We start from the raw sequence: 19,560 nt of genomic DNA, 5'->3' as shown, positions 1-19,560 counted from the left end.
ATCCTCTTATGAATGTCAAAGAGAGATTAAAATGTATCTAAAAAGAGCTAACTGGTCCCCCCCACCTCATTTGAGTGTTCTGATAACTACTTATGAATTATACTTGGAAATGAATCCCTTTATAAACTCATGCTTTATTTAGTACATGAGGATTGAATAAAAATGAAGAGCTTCTCCCATTATAGTCAGTCAGAGAGTGTAATTTCCAGTATTCACCTTGATACCTTTAAGATATGAAGGATCACACCCAGTAAGAATGATCTTCTAGTCTCCAGCATCACAGCCGAGTTCATGAGAGAAAAGCCTGAAATTCTAATACTTTCCACTGACCTGACTCCATGGCAACCGAGGACCCTGAGAAGAAGTGCCACTGGTTAAACCATGGAAAGTCCCAATCTTCACTAAACTCTGGAATACCCGGTGGACAACTCTGATCGTCCTTGAGAGCACAGATCTTTCCACTTCTCGCCCAGAATGAGCCAAGCACAGGTAGACTAAGCCAGGATTTACACAAAGGGAAGAGCACACTGCAAGAGCACACGCAGGCAAATCTGCCACCACCGCACTGTCGCCATCGTCACCACCATCATCCTGTTAAAACAGCTCAATGCAATATGCAAGGTTTGCAATTTACAATCACTACCCAGCTGTGCACATTTTTCATAGCTGATTTCAACTTGATCATGACCACTGCATTTCTGCCTACCGTAGGAAAAAAACAAACAAACATCTTGCTACTGCAAGACAACTTGCTCTTCAGATTTAAAAATTTCGCTCCTTCAGGGCAATTAGTCAAATTGAGCTCATCTCAGATTGCCTCTCAGGGCTGTGTTCCTTCCCTCTCCCTCCTTCCCCAAGGGGCTGATTACAGACCCCCACATGATGGGGTGAGGACCTGGTCTCCACCCTGCCCTCCAAGCCCTTACTGGCCTCCTTGGGATGTCTCATCCCTTTGTTCTGTGAGCTGGCCTGGTTCTGCTGACGTGATTGGTGGAAATCTGCTGCCCCAATCCCAGCCAGTCCTCAGCAGTGGGACTGACCCAGTTTATTCTGTGCCCTCTTCGTCCTGACCCTGGGATGCCCCCGCCCAGCTCTCACAGCACCTCCACAGCTGTCCAAGGATTGTTGGGATTTCTCCTACACCATGTATAAGCTTTGGGAAATAGAGGGAAGGGATATCAGCTCAGGGCTGTTTCTGCCTAAATGTGCCCCAGGGCAGGGTCCACTCCATTGTGGCTTCCTTCCAGAGTTCCAGGTAGGGGTGCAGGGTACACATGATCTCTCCCTGCAGATTCTCCTGGAGCAGGGGACATCGAGTCTCCTCCAAACCTCTGCCACCTCCATCCTCCAACCCAGGAAGGCATTTCCTCCTGCTGGCAGCCTCTCTATACAATACACGCCACCTCCTCTGAGACCCGGCTCCTCGGAATCCACAAATCATTTTCTGCTAACAAAGCCTGCCTCTCTTAAACGAAGGCCTGGGCTAACTCTGGTCGCTGAAACAGGCTTCAAGGTCCTGTTTTGGAAGTCAGAAGCCAAACAATGTCTTCTTTGTCTTAGGCCATACTCTGTCCTCCCCCTGAAGTAATGGAATCCTTCGGCTCAATGGGGGAGACTCCCAGGGCAACAAGAATTAAAAGGAAGGGAAAGTAAATTGAATACCAGTTCAAAATATTATCCCCACTAAGCTGGCTGGTCATAATGCAAGGTCTCAGGGGTCCCAGAACACTCATCCAGGATTTGTTAAACGTGCATCGGACTAACATGCCATTTCTCTAGAGACACCATTTATACATAATTTGAAGCAAGGGCAAAAAGGGGACTATGACTTTCATTTTCTTGAATTCTTTATATAAGAATTATTGTCCTTACTGTCTATTCTACTGTTGAATAGATCCATTCAACAGGAAGCCACCTGGTTTGGCATCATTCGGAACTCTCCACCTCCGAGGTTTCTTCTTCCAGGGTGAGAAGGCCCTTGCGTCTCCTCCATACCCACTGTGTTCACCCATCCATAAAACCCTGGACCCTCCCTTGCCTTATCCATCATCCCAGTTCCAGCTGACTCCCCTATCCAGCCATTACCTTCTCTGGGTGCTCAGTTACGTCTAACTCTTTGCAACCCCATGGATTGTAGCTCTCCAGGCTCCTTTGTCCATGAAATTTTCCAGGCAAGAATACTGGAGCAGGTTGCCATTTCCTACTCTAGGGGATCTTCCCGACCCAGAGATCGAACCCATCTCTTCTGCATCACCTCCTTTGGCAGGCAGATTTTTTACCATGAATACCACCTGGGAAGCCCTTTCAGCTAATTCAACTGACGCTTTCTTTAATCTCTTGGAGCATCCTCCTCATTTGACTATTCAAACCAACTTTCAACTCTAGGTCACCACAGGTCAGATTTTCCATTCCCAAGTGACAAGTACTACTGCTGCTGCTGCTGCTGCTAAGTCGCTTCAGTCGTGTCCGACCCTGTGCGACCCCATAGACAGCAGCCCACCAGGCTCCCCCGTCCCTGGGATTCTCCAGGCAAGGACAAGTACTACTAAGCAGTCATAAAACTGGGCTAAAAGGACCCGTTAAAAACACAAATTCCAAAGGGGCTTCCCTACTTCTCTGCAATACTTTTTAATCTATTAACACATTATTCTATATTTTCCTGGCTGTTTGGTTTTTTCTGTATTCTCCAAGTCTCCTCTCATCTCCAAATCTTCCAACCTTGGATGACGGCTCAGCCTTCAATTTTACTGAAAAGTTTTTCAGGACACTCCATGATTTTGAACTTCCTTCACTGTTAGCTTCACCCATCTTACAGCAATAGTTTAAAATCACACACATAAAGTACTGTGCCTATTTTTTTGTAGGCATTCAAACTTGCAATACCTTTCTTATCTTTCTTTCTCCTCCCAGGTTACTGCTAATAGCTGTCCCTTTGAGGGCTATGGTGGGTTGAATGGTGGCCTCCAAAATATGTCCACCTGAAACCTGGAAACGTGACCTTATATGGGAAAAGGGTCTTTGAGATGTAATTAAGGTAAGGATCTCTAGATGAGATCATCCTGGATTAGGGTGGAACCTAAAGCAGTGACAAGTGTCCTATTTACAAGAGAAGGCCACATAAAGACACAGAGAGAAGAAGGTATGTGAAGATGAGGGTAAAAAGTGTACTAATGGGTCTACAAGCCAAAGAAAATCAAAGGTTGCTGGCAGCCACCGGAAGCTAGGAAAGAGGCATGGGACCCAGAGTCTTCCTCGGAGTCTCCATAAAGAACCAATCCTGCTGACACCTTCATTTCAAGACCTCTGGCTCCCAGAACTGTGAAAGGAAACGTTCTACTGTTTTAAACCACCCGGTACATGGTCATTTGTTACAGCAGCCAGAGGAAATTAATACAAGGGCTCCTTCTCTGCTTAATGGTCCTCTAGTGGATCATTTCTGCATGTTCTGGCTCAGGGGAGCACAAGCAAGGTTCCTCCCACGGTGACCATTCTGTATCTCAAGCACATGGGCGCCTTGCTGTGGGGGTGGAGGCTGGGGTCTTTCACCCCTGGAAATGACCTCTGTCACAGGCAGGGATGTGAGATCAAGGGAGGGCGCTGGGCCTCTCCTTGGGCCACTCTAAATGGGGGACTCTTAATACTTTGCTACACTGGACTCTTCTCCCTGTGGTATAGGCGGGCTGAGGTACAATCAGAGACTGTTTGGGGCTGCAGTTTTCCAAGCACCAATCCTCCCTGCATTGCACTCAGGTGTGAACTGACCAGGGGGGCGTCCCTGGTGGTGATTGCTGTTGTTCAGTTACTCAGTCATGTTCGACTCTTTGCGACCCCATGGACTGAAGCATGCCAGGCTTCCCTGCCCTTCACCATCTCCTGAAGCTTATTCAAACTTATGTCCATTAAATCAGTGATGCCATCCAACCATCCTGTCCTCTGTCATCCCCTTCTCCTCCTGCCGTCAATCTTTCCCAGTATCAGGATCTTTTCTAATGAGTTGGCTCTTCGCAAAGTACTGGAGCTTCAGCTTTAGCATTAGTCCTTCCAAGGAATATTTAGGATTGGTTTCCTTTAGGACTGGCTGGTTTGATCCCCTTGAAGTCCAAGGGACTCTCAAGAGTCTTCTCCAGCACCACAGTTCTCTGGTGGCTCAGCAGTAAAGAATCCACCTGCAACGCAGGAGACACAGGAGACGCAGGTTTGATCCCTGGGTTGGGAAGATCCCTTGGAGGAGGGATTGACAACCCACTCCAGTATTCTTGCCTGGAGAATCCCATGGACAGAGAAGCCTGGTGGGCTACAGTCCATGGGGTTGCAAAGAGTTGGACACAACCGAAGCAACTGAGCACACACACATGCATAAACTGACCCAAATCTCCCAGGAGCTACTGACACCCACAGAGGTATGTGGTTCTTCTCCTGACACTGTAGTCCTTATAGGTTCTTAAATCACACCTCATCAGCCTTCACTGAGCAGTTCTTACCCTCATAGAGAACTACCTCCACCTCTCAGCAGTTTGAAATCAAGAATCTGTTGAAATAATAACCATAAAACACTGAGAATGATATGGTCAACCACACTTCTATGAAAAGAAGGGTGTAGCATGGCATACTATCTGTGCTTTGGCCCTAACCTGCTAACAGAATTAGAAGCTGGGATCATTGCATCTTCACCCAAGGGGGTAAAACAAAAGATGGATCCTAAAACATTGCGTGCAACCAAAATCTGGATTCTAACACAGGACTCTGAGGATCTATAGATGCACTGGATGTGATGTGTTATCTGCAAGAAGAAAATTTACTCAAGATGCATCTCATTCCAGAAGTACTGAGAACAGCCGTAGGACCTACCAGACTTGAAGCATAGAATCAAAATCAACAAGCACTTAATAAATGCACAGTTCCGTGTAGTGTTTCATGGCACAAAGCAAATTAAATGAGGTGTGCTTTCAGCCTTCTAGAAGCTTGCTACTGAAAATAGACAATATTGACATTGACATGTACCAGAGTGACTAAACAGGAACAAACTGGATAAATACATGAAGTGGTGACATTACAGGCTCGCCAAGGGGAAAGTGCATTTTGTTAGTGGTGTGTGATCTCCGACATTTAAGGTGGTAGTTGTGGCAGTGGGGAGGCGGGCAGGAAAAGCTCTGAAATCATAGACAGTGCATAGTGAAGGAAGCAAAAAAAGTCCACTACCGCTTTCCAAAGACCATAATGGCAATTCAAACGACAGTGAAGCATGCGGTCCGCCCCTTCCCCTCTTTGCCACAGCAGTGGTCCGTCGCCACAGAATGTGTTTTTAAGGCTCTCCCTCGGATACATTAAACCTGGCATCCAGGTGAGGGCTAGGCAGGGGAAGCCATTAATGAAGAATCACAGAGAGCTTTTCACAGGCAGCTGAGAAGACGCTTAATGCGGGGCTGACAAACATCGCCTGTTGTGCTGTTGTGTCTTATGTCACAGAAATGACTCAAGCAATCGCTCCCCACAACCGTGGAAAACATTTTGTAAGGCTTATTGTCAATCACTCTTTTGAAGGATATACAGAAGCTGTGGTTGGGATACAGTGTTAAATCATTACTCTGGAGGACCTAAAGTCTAAGATGGAACCCTCCTTCCCCGCTAAAGAGATTCTTCAGCTATGCCAAGTGAACAAAATGAATGCATGCAGAGATGGCACCCGTGTAGCCATTGCTGGGTTTCATGCAGCCCCACAGGCTTTCAGGCCCAGCCCTGTAGTCCATTCTGCCACTCTTGCCTCCTCCATCACTCACTGTCATATTTTTCCAGTTTCCTCCAGATTTTGAAACATTTTGCATTTTTCCCTGGTCTTGGATGTCATTAGGCACTGTTGGTAACATCCTTTTTTTTTTTTTTTTTTAGTGAAAATCCTGTTGATGAAAACCTGATGACAGAGGGCAAGGAAGTAACTGTTTTCCTGACCACCCTAAATTTTTAACAAAAAGCTAAAGATTATGGACAAAAGAGCTTTAAGCACACACCACTGTCAGAAGACAATGGTGGTTCCTAAAACAGTATAGCACAGTCCCAAACCTAAGTCACACGGGTCTATAGAGAGTGAACCTAATGCCATCAGAGACTACAGAAGCTCAATATCCAAGAAGATGCCAGCAGATGGCCAGGAAACTAGCTACAGATTCCAGTGCCCTGCCCCCAGAATCTATCTGAATAGACACCTGCTGAGCATCTACACTATGAATGACAGTGAGCTACGAGCTACAGGGAGACCAAAAAATCCCATCATATGAGGCCATGGTCTGTTGAGAAGATGGGACCCACATATACAGATTTCCGGGAGACCTGGATTCTGCTGCTGCTGCTGCTGCTAAGTCGTTTCAATCGTGTCCGACTCTGTGTGACCCCATAGACGGCAGCCCACCAGGCTCCCCCGTCCCTGGGATTCTCCAGGCAAGAACACTGGAGTGGGTTGCCATTTCCTTCTCCAATGCATGAAAGTGAAAAGTGAAAGTGAAGTCGCTCAGTCATGTCCGACTTGTAGCGACTCCACGGACTGCGGCCTACCAGGCTCCTCCATCCATGGGATTTTCCAGGCAAGAGTATTGGAATGGGGTGCCATTGCTTTCTGCAGAGCTGGATTCTAGTCTAAACTAAAGGAGGAACTGGATGTACTGACCATGGGCAAGTCACAAAAATTCTCTGCTCCTTGGATTCCTCACATCAGGAACACATCCTCAACTAGAAAGCATAGGATGAAGCAGCTGGGATCATTATTTGCAAACAACAGGAGAGTGAAGGACATATCAAGAGAATATCGATCAGGCAAAGGTGCACACAAAATAAAGCCAGAGAACTGGCGTTTTCAAGCAGGAAACGATGATAAAAGATACAGAAAGACAGAGTGTGACAATTCAGGCCCTGTATCAGAAAATGATGAGGGGCTGTTTATACTTTTAGGAGGTCAGACAATAAACTAGACAAAAAGGTGAACCCCTCCAAACTCTGAGAGCAAACAAGAGAAACCTTTAAGATAAATTAGTATTTTTCAAATATCCTTACGTGCATGTGCAACATATCACACGATTTCTGGAATAAAATTGAAACTGAAATAAAAATCAAATTTTACACGTGACAACATTTAAAATTGTTATTGCTTCCAAACAGATACTACAATGTGTGGCAATGAAGGAACTCATTGGTGTTTATTTGCCTTTTCAGTAGAATTTAAATTGGGCAGAATTTCACAGAAATATAGATTCAGTAACTTTTTCTGAGGATTAGAAGAAGAAAAGGTTGGGAAAAGCGCCCTGGGCTTTGTTGTGGGAAAGGCGATCTGACTCATTTTTAATTTTCCATTAAAGCCCTACTTTTCAGTATAAAGCAGATGGAATCCTTATACAACTCCATGAAAAGCCTACTATTTTTGGGTACCTCAAAGATGGAAGCTCTGAAGAAAATGAAAGTGTTTGCATCAGATGAAATCCCACCAGCACATTCAAAAGGAGCAGGTACTTAGAAATCTTAAAAAACACAAGGTAAGAGCTCTTTCTGTGGCGGATTTCTGATCCCCAGCCTCCCCTGGGCTCACTTCCCTCTGCCTCTGATGGATGATTTTCTACCCCTTCAGCAGCCAGCTCCCACCACTGTGGCTCAGAGTCATTCTGCTTCGTTCCTCATCTTTCAGAAGCCACCTCCCTGATGGGTTCCATCCTCAGGGCAATTCTCACATATAGAAAAGATGTCAGGGTTAACCCTGCTCACCTCATACCTACTGAGTCAGAACCGGGCCTGGGACTACGCATTCTCTAAGATCCTCAGAGAACAGTCATGTAACCAAGGCCCCAAAGCCCTTTCCTTATCATGAGTTAAGCCCTGGGTTGACGTTTCCTGTTTGTCTCCCTGCCAGGGTGGATGGAAGAAAGAAGAAGGCCTATCTTTACTGTGTATGAGCTGTCAAGTACTGGGCTAGGAGGTGGTGGGTGCTGCCTCTAGCCTCACAGTTTGTAATCTCGTTGGAGAGATGGAACAATTTAGCATTTAAGAACATTGGTTCTGGATCAGACTGACTGCCTGGGTTCAGAGCCCAGCTCTGCTTACTAGTTGTGTGATCCTGACCAAATCACCACACCTCCAGGCCTCAGTTTCCCTATCTGTTAAATGGGAATAATAACAGTACATCATGAAATCGTGCTAGGTGTTGAGTTGGCAAGTCAACCACGAATAAAACACAGTCTGACTTCCAAAGAGCTCCCAAGTCAGGAATAAAGGCCAGTATCTTCCTACTGTCCAACCCAGCTGACCCACTCTGCTTTATAAGTCAGGCTGTGACAAGGGTGATGACGAGGTGGTAACCAAGTGCCACGGAGCCCCAAAATAGGACCAACAGGGGCTTCCCAGAAGGTAAGTCTTCATGAAGTCATCAGAAGAAGCGGGGCTTCCTTGAGGGCAAAGGTACTTTTCCTGTCCCCCAAAACCTAACACAGAAGTAACTGCAAGGCAAAAGCAACAAGGTTTGAAAGTACACAGGGAACAAGGAACAGTTTTGGATCAGGTGTGAGTTTAGGAGCCAGACAGACCTGGCTTCTCTAGTAATTAGCTGTGTGACAATGGGCATATTACTTTTCTGAGCCTCAATCTTCCCATTTGACCAATCGGGGTAACACCTGCCTCGTCTAGTTGTGATGAGTAAGTAAATTACTGTATGTAAAGCATTTTAGGCCTCCGGGATTCAATAATAAAGGCAGGTATGATTATCATTCTGGTGTATTTAGGGAGGGGTGAGTGGTGGTGGGGTGCTGTGTGCTTTTTTATACTATCACAGAGATAGGAATACAGATCAGAAAAACACAGTTCTCAGAAAAGGCCTTCTGAATTGAAATTAGCAATGGGCTAAAACTTTCCCACATCTTATTTTTCCCTCCCTCAAACTTACAGTCAATGGGTGCTCAATACACATTTGCTCAAACCAATGGGTGCTGCCTGAGGACACGGGGTGGGGGGGTGGGGACAAGGCAGAACAGGTAATGACGACCTCTGCACCCGAGAGCTCCTGAATCTGTTTCACGCCCTAAGCGAGGCACGACGCGGGTCATTCAGGAAGCAGGCCAAGACGGATGGGAAAACACTCTCATCCAAATATTACAACTCAGAGTCTTGCAAACGCTGTTAAAGTTTCATGAGTCAGTAAGCATTATCTTTTCTTCCCATGTTTTTATTAGACCATAAATCCATTCAATTTATACCCTTCCAGGATTACTGTGTTCTAATCAAGTCCAGAGTGCCACTTATTTGGAAGCTGTCTGAACTCCAAGTCACCCAAGTCCATTTGGATAATACTGTTCAGGCTTCTCATGTGTTTTAGTAGCTAAAAATTAGATCTGCTCAACTAGAATCACTGGAAAAAAATTATATTTCTCTAAATAACCCAAATCACCCTTTTTTCATAGGAACCAAGTGCATGAAATTCATAACTTGCGGGGTTTTTTCCTACTCTGGAGTTTATTCTACCTTCAGAAAGTCATGGTGACTTCTACAGTCAAACTCAAGGGACACACCCGCACATTGTAGATAGGGTAAAATTCTGGTTAAAAACAAAGACATTCTTTCATAGGGCTAACTTCAAAGCACTTTTATGTTTTCTATTCTCAACAATAGAAAGGCTTCGCGTTTCTTAAGAAGACTTACTAAAAATGCCGTTTTCCCATCATACTATTTCAACTAATTTCCTATGTTTTCCAATAGTTCTTGACTCAGAACTGACAATCACTCAAATCTTTCTAAAATGTTCAAAATCTCCTTTTCTGTACACAATACATTTTCATCCCTTCCCTAAGGGATATGTGAGTTATGTGTATGTATAGATACACATGTGTGTATGTATAGATGTATAGATATATACATCTATATATGTATTAACAGCAGTATACACATTGCTTTTCTATATGTGGGATACTTTACTTAGTGCTTTACATGGATCAACTCATTGACTCCTCCCAACAAGCCTCTGAAGTAGGAACTCATTCTAAAGGTGAAGATGGGGAGGCACAAAAAGATTAGGTAACTGGGCCCAGCTGGAAGGGGTTGCACCAGGCCCACACCCCTCACCCGGGCTGAAAGGGTTGAAACCTGGCTTTACGTGATGACTTTGCCATCTTGGACAAGTTAGTCAGCCACTCTGGGTTCTCATTTTCCCTCACAAGTGAAATGGATCAGCTGGACTACATGATCTCTAAGTCCCTTATGGTTCTATGCTCTCTGGGTTTTGCTACATGTTTCTACCTTGGTCTGGGGAGCAGCAGAGTTTTTGATTTCTATGGTCACACTGCTCTAGCTGGATACAACACCCAACTGCATTTTTCATTCTTAATCCTGCTTAACGTCCGGGGCATAGCCCTCCCCTGCTGTGGATCAGGGTGCCCTCCCCTGCTGTGGATCAGGGCCCCCTCCCTCCTCGGCCAGCCCAATCCTCTGGCTGCACCTCTCTCATTCGGGGCCTGGGCACCTCTGCTCCCCCGGTCCATTCAACACTCTTCCTCACTGATACTGTCCATATCCACAGCTCCCAGTATTTTGTAATATGCTAACAGATTTATATCTGATTTATACCTTATACCTCAATCCAGACCCATCTATTCAACTGCCTACAAGATACCTTGACCTGAAAGTTCAAAGTGTCCATGATAAAAGTCATCATTAAAACACTCGCTCCCTGTTCTTACTGCACTGCTTGTTTGCAGGTCTTTCTTCACCTACTCTCAAGGACCCCCCTTCTGCCTCCCCGCAGCCTCACAAGATACTGTCTCACCCTCTCTTATTCTGTCTCTCTTGTTCCATCCCCAATTCTGTGCAGCACTCCATCTATGGCTCATCTGAGTTTCCATAACTACCTTAGCTACATAGATGTTGACCACCTCTGGTCAACAGCCCACACTGTGGCCAAACAGATCTTCATAAAACAAATCAGACCAAAGCGGCATCTCTACTTGCAACTCTTAAACAGCATTTCTAGACAAAGTACTTTTAAGAACGTTCTCAATTTTCCCACCAGTCTCATCTTCTCCCTCTACCACCCCTGCTCACCCTAAATTACTTACAGTTACCTAAAAAGTCAGGCTTCCCTGATAGCTCAGTTGGTAAAGAATCCGCCTGCAATGCAGGAGACCCCAGTTCGATTCCTAGGTTGGGAAGACACTGTGGAGAAGGGATAGGCTACCCACTCCAGTATTCTTGGGCTTACCTGGTGGCTCAGCTGGTAAAGAATCTGCCTGCAATGTGGGAGACCAGGGTTCAATCCCTGGGTTAGGAAGATCCTCTGGAGAAGGGAAAGGCTACCCATTCCAGTATTCTGGCCTGGAGAATTCCTTGGGATTGCAAAGAGTCGGACATGACTGACTTTCACTTTCCTAAAGTCTGTGCATCTGCATCCTCGGCTTCTCCTTCCAGGCCAATGGCCTTCACACAGCACTCAAATGGCCAGTTCCTCCTCTGGCTTTCTCTGCCTGGCCACCCCAATTTCCTACCTCCCTGTGGAGTTCATGCTGCCTTGTAGACCCAGAATCATGGCAGTTATCACTGTGGTCAGAGCCTTCCTCAGGCAGTTCCTTAGGCAGGATTACAACTCTCTGTCCCTGAGACATCTAGTTCAATGTCTGGCAAATGGTAGATACAATGAATGAATGTTGCTTAATGAGTAAATATGTAGGACGATTCACAAACTCTTACAGACCTATCTGTGGGCCACAGAAGGATCCCTCCTAAAATAGAGAGTTACACTGAGTAAAAGTAGTTCCAGAATCAACATGCTTTGCTTTCCCATTTTTAGATTTTTTTTTTTAATTTCATAGGTTAGCACAAGGGTCTAAAATGGAAAGAATGGCAATAGGAATTGACATTTTATTTTTTATTTAAACATAAAGTTATGTTTCCCAACAACCAAAAGAATCCAATTCTAAAGTATTTATGCCACCCTCCGTTATGGCATGTAACACATTTTAATCAATATCATCATTGTGTCCATATGTATTATCTTGCATACTGCCTCGTGATCTTGCATACTGCCTTGTGGCTAAGAGCAAAGGCTTTGAGACCAAACTAACTGGACCTGAATCCTGACTCTACTGCTTACCAGCCGTGTATGATCTTGAGTCAGTTATTTAACGTCCTTTGTTTCACTTTCCATATGTAAAATGGAGATTGTAAGCAAAACTACCTCACATAAAAACAACCCTGAAGTATAGTTAGGCTTCCAGGTGGCTCAGTGATAAAGAATCTGCCTGCCAATGCAGGAGACACAGGTTCACTCCCTGGTTTGGGAAGATCCCCTGGAGTAGGAAACAGAAAACTGCTCCAGTATTCTTGCCTGGAAAATCTCATGGACAGAGGAGCCTGGCAGGCTACGGTCCAGGGGGTTGCAAGACAGTTGGACACAACTTAGCGACTAAACAACAACAGCAATAGTTGATTTACGATACTATATTAGTTTCAGCTGTTCATACCATTATTAAGATTAGAGCTTAAACAGTGTTTGGCATATAGTAAATGCTCAATAAAACTAGCTATTATGTATTATTTTTATCTCCTCTAGCAGACTAAGCTCCTAAACAGCAAGGACAGCAGAAGTATTCATTTTCATAATCCTATCTTCCAGTGCCTTGCACACAATAAGATATTGGGCTAATGTCTACAGAACTGATGAATATAATGAACTGTTTATAGCATACACACAGGGGCAAAAAAAAAAAACAAAACTGGAGAAGGAAATGGCAACCCACTCCAGTATTCTTGCTTGGGAAATTCCATGGAGAGAGGAGCCTGGCGGGCTAGTCCGTGGGGTACCAAAGAGTTGGACACGATTTAGTGACTAAACCACAACATAGCAAAAGTATGTGCATTACTAAGTCTGATGACTAGTACAGACAGAATTGCTCCTGGGGAGGCCTGTGGAGAACAGGGGCTATCCAAAATACTAGTGATTCACCTGGCTCTGGGAGCTCACTTAATCCCATGGAAGATGCAGGGCTCACAGTCACCCACCCACTAAAGACATCTGCGGGTTGGAGGGGACCCTGTCAGGACTGAAGAGCTGGGCAGGTGAGGCTCCCTTCCCATGAACATGGCCTGGGGAAAAAACTTTCTCCTCTAGAGTCTCTTTCATTTCCTCTTCCAATTAGAGAAGGTAGGACTGTGATTTCTAAAGACTCTCCTGGCCATTCGGGAAGTCTAAAATCAGCAGATAACCATCTAGGCCAACAAAGGTGGTACTGGAGAGCCACATCAAAGTCAGTACCGTAGCCATCAGATCACTGTATTACAAGGAATAACTGGGTGGGAAGTGGCTACTAGAATCGACAAAAAAACCAAGGTTTTTGGAAACACGTTTAAAATGTAAAGGTCTGAACTTGTAAAATCAAAAATCTGGCATATAGCAAAAGAATGAAGGCAATAATGGGTAAAGGCTCTAGGTTTCCATTTAATTCTCATTAACCTACAGAGTCCTTGAAGGACTTTGCCTTGTTGAGCAGCACCGCATAGCAAAAGTGTGTGTGTGTGCTCTGACTTTTTGCGACCCATGGACTATAGCCCACCAGGCTCCTCTGTTCGAGGAATTTTCCTGGCAAGAATACTGGAGTGGGTTGCCATTTCCTTCTCCAGGGGATCTTCCCAACCCAGGGCTTGAACCCAGGTTCAATCTCTTATGTCTTCTGCAATGGCAGGCAGATTCTTTCCCACTTGCACCACCTGAGTTGTGACATATAGCAAAGTTGCTGGCCCCAAACACATATCTTCTTGACTTTGTTTCTGGTCATATGATAACTATTTCCCAGGATCCCTTGCAGTTTAATGTGGCCATTCAACTAGCCCTCAAGTAAAGTATGTAAGCATAAGTGATGGGTGTCATTTCCAGGCCAGGGCAATTAAAAAGTGGGTGCATCCCCTCTACTCTCTCTTTTGTACTTCTGCCAGCTGAAAGCAGATTACAATGGAGTGCCAAGGCATGGTGGAATTTGGAGCCCAGAATCACTGCATGGAGGAAAGTCACCCACTGATCAGAAATACCCATTTTGAACTATTACATGAGGAATAATAAACATCTATTACTTTTGAGTCATTATATTTTTGCAGGCCTATTTGTTATAGCTGCTAATATTAGCCTAATTAAGCCAGGTGCTTAGCACATACCAAAGACCTAACACATTTGTTGCAACAAGACCAGGTTCCTTCTTTCAGTGTGTTGATCAACTAATGATGGAAATAGACACGTGCCAACCATAATGTCAGCTGCTGAAGTATGAAAACAAAATTGGAGGCATGGTGATTTGCTTGAAGGGGAAAGGAGGAGAAAGCATCCCAGAGTAGAAGACTTTTGAGCTGGGCCCTAGGTTTAACAGAACCCAAGCAAATCAGATGGGGTTAGGAGATTTCAGACCCAGGAGAAAGCAGAGAATAAAAGTACAGAAAGCAGAATATGCATTTGTTCACATTCAACCTCATCACTCTCTTGAACTCAGTCAACAGAGTGTGAGCTTATTGTGCACTTTCTTTCCTGGGTTTGGCCAAACAAACAACACTTTGTTTTGTTTTGTTTTTAACACTACCCTCATTAACCCTTTTGCTTTTTTTTTTTAATATAAAATGTTCCAAGATGAATGTCCTTAGAAAGTGCAGGAGTAAATGTTTAATGAACCATAACAATTCTTCTCTAATAAAATTCTTGAAGAACTTGAGACAGTTCTATTATAATAGTCAAAGAGCCATGCTCTTAGGAATCAATGGGTTCGACCTAAGTTTTGACATTATTGATTAAGCACGTAACAGTCACTGGCTTACAGAATGGAACATTAAGCCCCCAGACTTAAACATTTACATTTCCTTTTCAAGAGGAACATCAAGCAGATGGTTTAAGAGATCAGGCAAAAGACTCTCCACATCTTTCGCTCATAGCTAAGTGCCTCCAACACCTGAGACAGTTAACAAAACCACTTCCTCCAAAAATCTGTGAGTCCCTTCGTCTGAAAGCACAGGACCCGAGGGACAGAGGGGCAGGGACTTGGAAGAAAGAGCACAAAGGGTGGAAAGTACGGCAGTGGCTTGGCGGTGAGAGGAAGGAAGTGGGCGTCTGAAGGCTACCCTGAAGCAGGGAAGAGAGACACAGTCCCCAGTGGTCTTCCAAATCCCGACTTACTGCTGTGTTAGCAATGTCCCCAGGAGCTTATTTAAGTACAAGGGTGAAACAACCATCAGTGGGTGGACAAGACTTCATTTCAAATGACTTCAGTCTTCCTTAGACTTGAGAGAAGCAAGTTAGGCTGCCTCACTCCTAGCAAACATCAATATAACCCTCTTTTGGAAACAAAATTCTCCCTCTCCCACACCCATGTATCCTACCCCCTACCATGAAAGGGAGTTAAAACTGGGCAAGGGAGGGTGCTACCCTGAGAGTAAAGCAACTCTTCAGACAGCTGAAATCAATTCCCCCTTCAATCTAAGAAGTACTGCAGCCGCCAGTCAACACTACCGGTCCATGAATACAGCAAAACGCCAGCACCTGCCACCCTGCATCTGGGGCCTTTTATTTTTTGGTAAATGTGGCAGGAAAGACTCTCAGAGAGAAGATCAACTGCTTTATCTGAGCAAAAGGGAAGCCCCAGGGAAGAGAAACAAGAAGCATCGCGCCCATCCTTGGGCACTTTGTGCGTCTCCTCTCTGTGCACTGAAAGGGCTCTTTGTGTCACACACACACATACACACACACACACCCAGCGAGTCTGTGTGATTTATTGGTGGGAGGAGGGGCAAGAAGGGTGATTTTATTATCCCTCTTCTCACTCAGTCCCAGCAAATCTCCGCCGGGGCCCAAGCTTGGTGGCCTCTTTCTGGCTCAGTCCCCTCCGCCTGTGGCCGCAGAGATAAGAGAGGGGAGGCGACCAAACAAAAACAGTCATCGATCTAGGGAAGTAGAGAGGAAATCCAGCGAGCTGAGAAGGAAGGAGAAAGGAGCCTGAGGGAGCTGGAGGGGTGGAGGGGTCAGAGGAAGAGGAGCTAAGGCTCCAGCACGGGGGACTGGGGAAGGGTGGGTGGTGGCACAGGAAGAGTGGAGGGGAGGATGGGGGAAGTGCAAGGGAGGTGCCAGAAATAAGCTGGAGGATGCGATGGGAAAGGCGACGGCCACAGAAGGAGGAGGCCGAGAGGTGGAGGAGTGGGGCAGGGGTGGAGTGGGGTGGGGAGGGAAGCAGCACGGGGCATCAATTATTAAGTGATTACATCATCCCTGACATTAAAACAACACACACAGCCCGGGTCCCCGCGGGGGGCCCCGAAAAGAGGGCGGAGGCGGAGTCTGGGCCAGCCCAGCCATCCCCCAAGCCAATTCCTATTCACACCCTGAGGAATTGGACCCCCCAACCCTGCGCTACCTCGGGGCTGCAGCCCGCAGAAGTGTCCTCCGGAGCGACCACAGGAAGACTCCAAGCGAGGCCAACTCCCCGGCAGCCCCGCGGGGAGCCCCAGAGGAGGCGATGGCCCAGAGACTGCAGCGCCGGGCCCCGCGGCGGGGGCGGCGCTGCGCTGGGCGCCCGCGGCCCGCATCTCCGCAGCATCCCCGCGGCCCCGCGGCGCATCCCCGGCCGCTTACCTGCGCTGCGCTCAGGCTCCGGAGCCCATTCACATGGTCCACTCCCCGCCTCCTCCGGCGCGGCCGAAGCGGCTCCGGTGGTTGCTCGGCGGGCCCGGGAGTCGGTGGGCCTTCTGAGAGTGCCCAGGGGGCGGCGCCGGGTGTCCCCGGCCCGGCGACCGGATCCCTCCCAGGCGCGGGCGGCGGCTTTGTGTGCGCCTGGGGAGCCCTCGGTGCGCGGGGTGAAGCGCCGCGCGCCGGGGCGGTGATGGACGCGCGGCTCCGAGGGCAGCCTCTCCTCTACTCCCACGGCCGGTGGGCGGGCGGGTCTCGGCGGCCTTCGGCTCGCGGCGACCCCTCCTCCTCTCCCGCGGCAGCCCCCTCCCCGCCGGCTCCGCTCCTGACAGATGGCGCAACTGCAACGACGCGCCGCCGCTGCCGCGGCTGCTCCGAGCTACTCGCGCTGATGCTCCAGCCCCTCCAGCCCCAGCGGGGAGTGAGGGAGGGCGGGAGGCCCCGCTAGAGTGGCAGGCTCCACTGTCCAATCAACGAGCCCCTCGGGAGCAGCGGGTGGCGACCATTGGTGATTGGAGCGGGGGCGGGGCGGCGATGGGTGGGGCCACCGAGTGGGCAGAGAGTTCCCGTGGCATTGGGCATCCAGGCGTGCGTGTGGTGTAAGGGTGTGAGAGAGGATGCTAGATTGGAGGAGTTGTGAGTGTGTGTTTTTTAAGGTTTACGTGGACTTGAGGTAGTGGGTTAGGGTAAGGAAATAAGAGGAGAGTGTGAGCTGCAGTTTCAGCTTTGGAGAAGGTTGCAGCCGCTACTGCAGAAAGGCATCTGCCATTCCCTCAAAACCATGGGAACCTGCCTTGAGAAAGGGCTATCTTTCCTTTCTGTTGTCTTTTAGTTTGAAGGTGGGAGGATACATTGGAAAACTGTTAGGATGATTAAATTGTTTTCTCTGATCAAACCGAAGAGTGCGGAGCAAGGGAGAATCCCATCACAGAAACCCGGAAAAAAGAGAAACCTGGAAACGCACAGTTAATATTATTAGTAAATTATAAGGAGGGAGAGGAAGAAAAGGAAGGGGATAAAACGGAATAAATTAGGATGAATTTATAGTCTTCTGATATATGTATATATATACAAGCAAAGTCTGCAAGAAGTATTAGGGAAATACGAGTAGGGGTGGAGAGGGCAAGCGACTACTAAGGAATCTGCAATCACAGAGTGGGTATTTGTATAGTTTTTTCCAAAAGCATGTTTAATTGTAGCCATTGGTTGTCTTTGGTTTCTCATGAATTCAGCCTTATCGTGGTTTTTTTCCTTTTGCTCAGATTTTCCTTGATGAAATAATAGCTGGTTTAATATACAACTGGGAGTGCATCAGTCTTTATTTCCTATCCAGCATTTCTATGGCAGGATGTAACTTCATTAAAAAAAAAAGCAAACACTTCAGCTTCCTGATTTTCTTTATAGGTAATTCCTGTTTACTGAAAGTTCTGCTCTAAGGCATGCTCAGATTCATTCTTCTTAATGATTTTGGCAAGAATCCTACCCTGCCCCCTCAGCAAAATATAGCATTCTGAGAAATATAAGTGAATTGGCATCTGCTTCTGTGTTCAAAATCTATAATATTACCTTTCCTTTCCACTAAGTTTTGACTGTAGTTTTCAAACACCAGTCACTTTTTCTGCCTTTTTTCTTTTTAATATATAGTACTTAAAAAAAAATTAAACTAAGATATATTTATATGGAAACTTCCCCGTGAGAAATCTGTGCAATATTGGGTGGGGAGGAGGTTGTTTGTTTGTTTTTAATTAATTTTTATTGGAGTATAGTTGATTTACAATGTGTTGGTTTCTGCTGTACAGCAAAGTGAATCAGTTATACGTGTACATATATCCACTGTTTTAGATTCTCTTCCCATATAGGTCATTACAGAGTACTGAGCAGAGTTCCCTATGCTATACAGTAGGTACACAATACTTTTTAAAGTTGCTAACATTTGTTAAACAATCCTCATTTTACAAATGAGGAAACTGAGGACAAGAGAAATTAAAAACTAAATTTGAAGTGATTGTATAGTGTGATTACTGGGTTTCTTTCTTCCTTAAATAAAATACTAAATGAAATCATATTTAAATTATATGTTGATAATTCATTTCATAATCCCAAGAAATGGAACACAACTAGGACTAGAAGATTTCTATACAAGAAAACACCAACTTCATCTAGCCAAGAATTGTTTATCTCAAGAGAAGAGGCTCCTCTTTCTCAGTACTAGCCTGCCATGGCTGTCCTAGGTTTATATGGATTGGAATGGAGAGGCAATTGTCTAGAGCAATGATGCTGAAGCTGAAGCTGAAGCTCCAATATTTTGGCCACCTGATACAAAGAGTTGACTTATTAGAAAAGACTCTGATGCTGGGAAAGATTGAAGGCAAAAGGAGAAGGAGTGGCAGAGAGTGAGATGGTTAGATAGCATCACCAACTCTATGGACATGAATTTGAACAAACTCTGGGAGATAGTGGAAGACGGCAGCCTGGCGTGCTGCAGTCCATGGGGTCGCAGAGTCAGACACAACTTAGCAACTGAACAACAGCAACAAATGATTCTAAACCTTAGCATGCATCAAAATTACCAGAAGGGATTTGTTAAAACACTGATTTGTGATGTCCACCCCCAGAAGGTCTGATTCAGTAGACTTGGAATGGAGCCCAAGAATTTGCACTTGTAACAGTTCCCAGGTGATGCTGACGCTCCTGGTCTGGGTACCAGGCCTTGAAAACCACTGATCTAGAACCAGGCTGTCCAATGTGGTAACCAAAAGCCACACCTGGCCCTTACACACTTGAAATGTACTTGAATTTTTGATATGTGACTAGTGCAAATTTAAATGTCCTGTAAAAGTAAAAGACACATTGGATTTTAAAGATTTAGCATAAAAAATATAAAACATCTAAAT

At 45.9% G+C, this 19,560-nt stretch overlaps 1 protein-coding gene across 7 annotated transcripts in view; it reads right to left on the bottom strand.

Moving 5' to 3' along the window:
* Positions 1–17,056, bottom strand: part of FYN (FYN proto-oncogene, Src family tyrosine kinase) — a 211,610-nt gene extending 194,554 nt beyond the window's left edge. For all 7 annotated transcript variants that reach the window (XM_086317252.1, XM_086317251.1, XM_086317257.1 and 4 more), the window contains exon 1: positions 16,613–17,056. The gene's annotated coding sequence lies outside the window, so the exon portion shown is untranslated. The remainder of the gene's footprint in view (positions 1–16,612) is intronic.
* Positions 17,057–19,560: the final 2,504 nt, after the last annotated feature.

This window comes from Bos grunniens, chromosome 9, assembly GCF_055505025.1.
Source record: "Bos grunniens cultivar Pamir isolate PY7600 chromosome 9, Bosgru_T2T1.0, whole genome shotgun sequence".
Lineage (NCBI taxonomy): Eukaryota > Metazoa > Chordata > Mammalia > Artiodactyla > Bovidae > Bos > Bos grunniens.
Note: the sequence above shows the minus strand (reverse complement) of the source record. Positions and strands in the feature narration are given on the sequence as shown.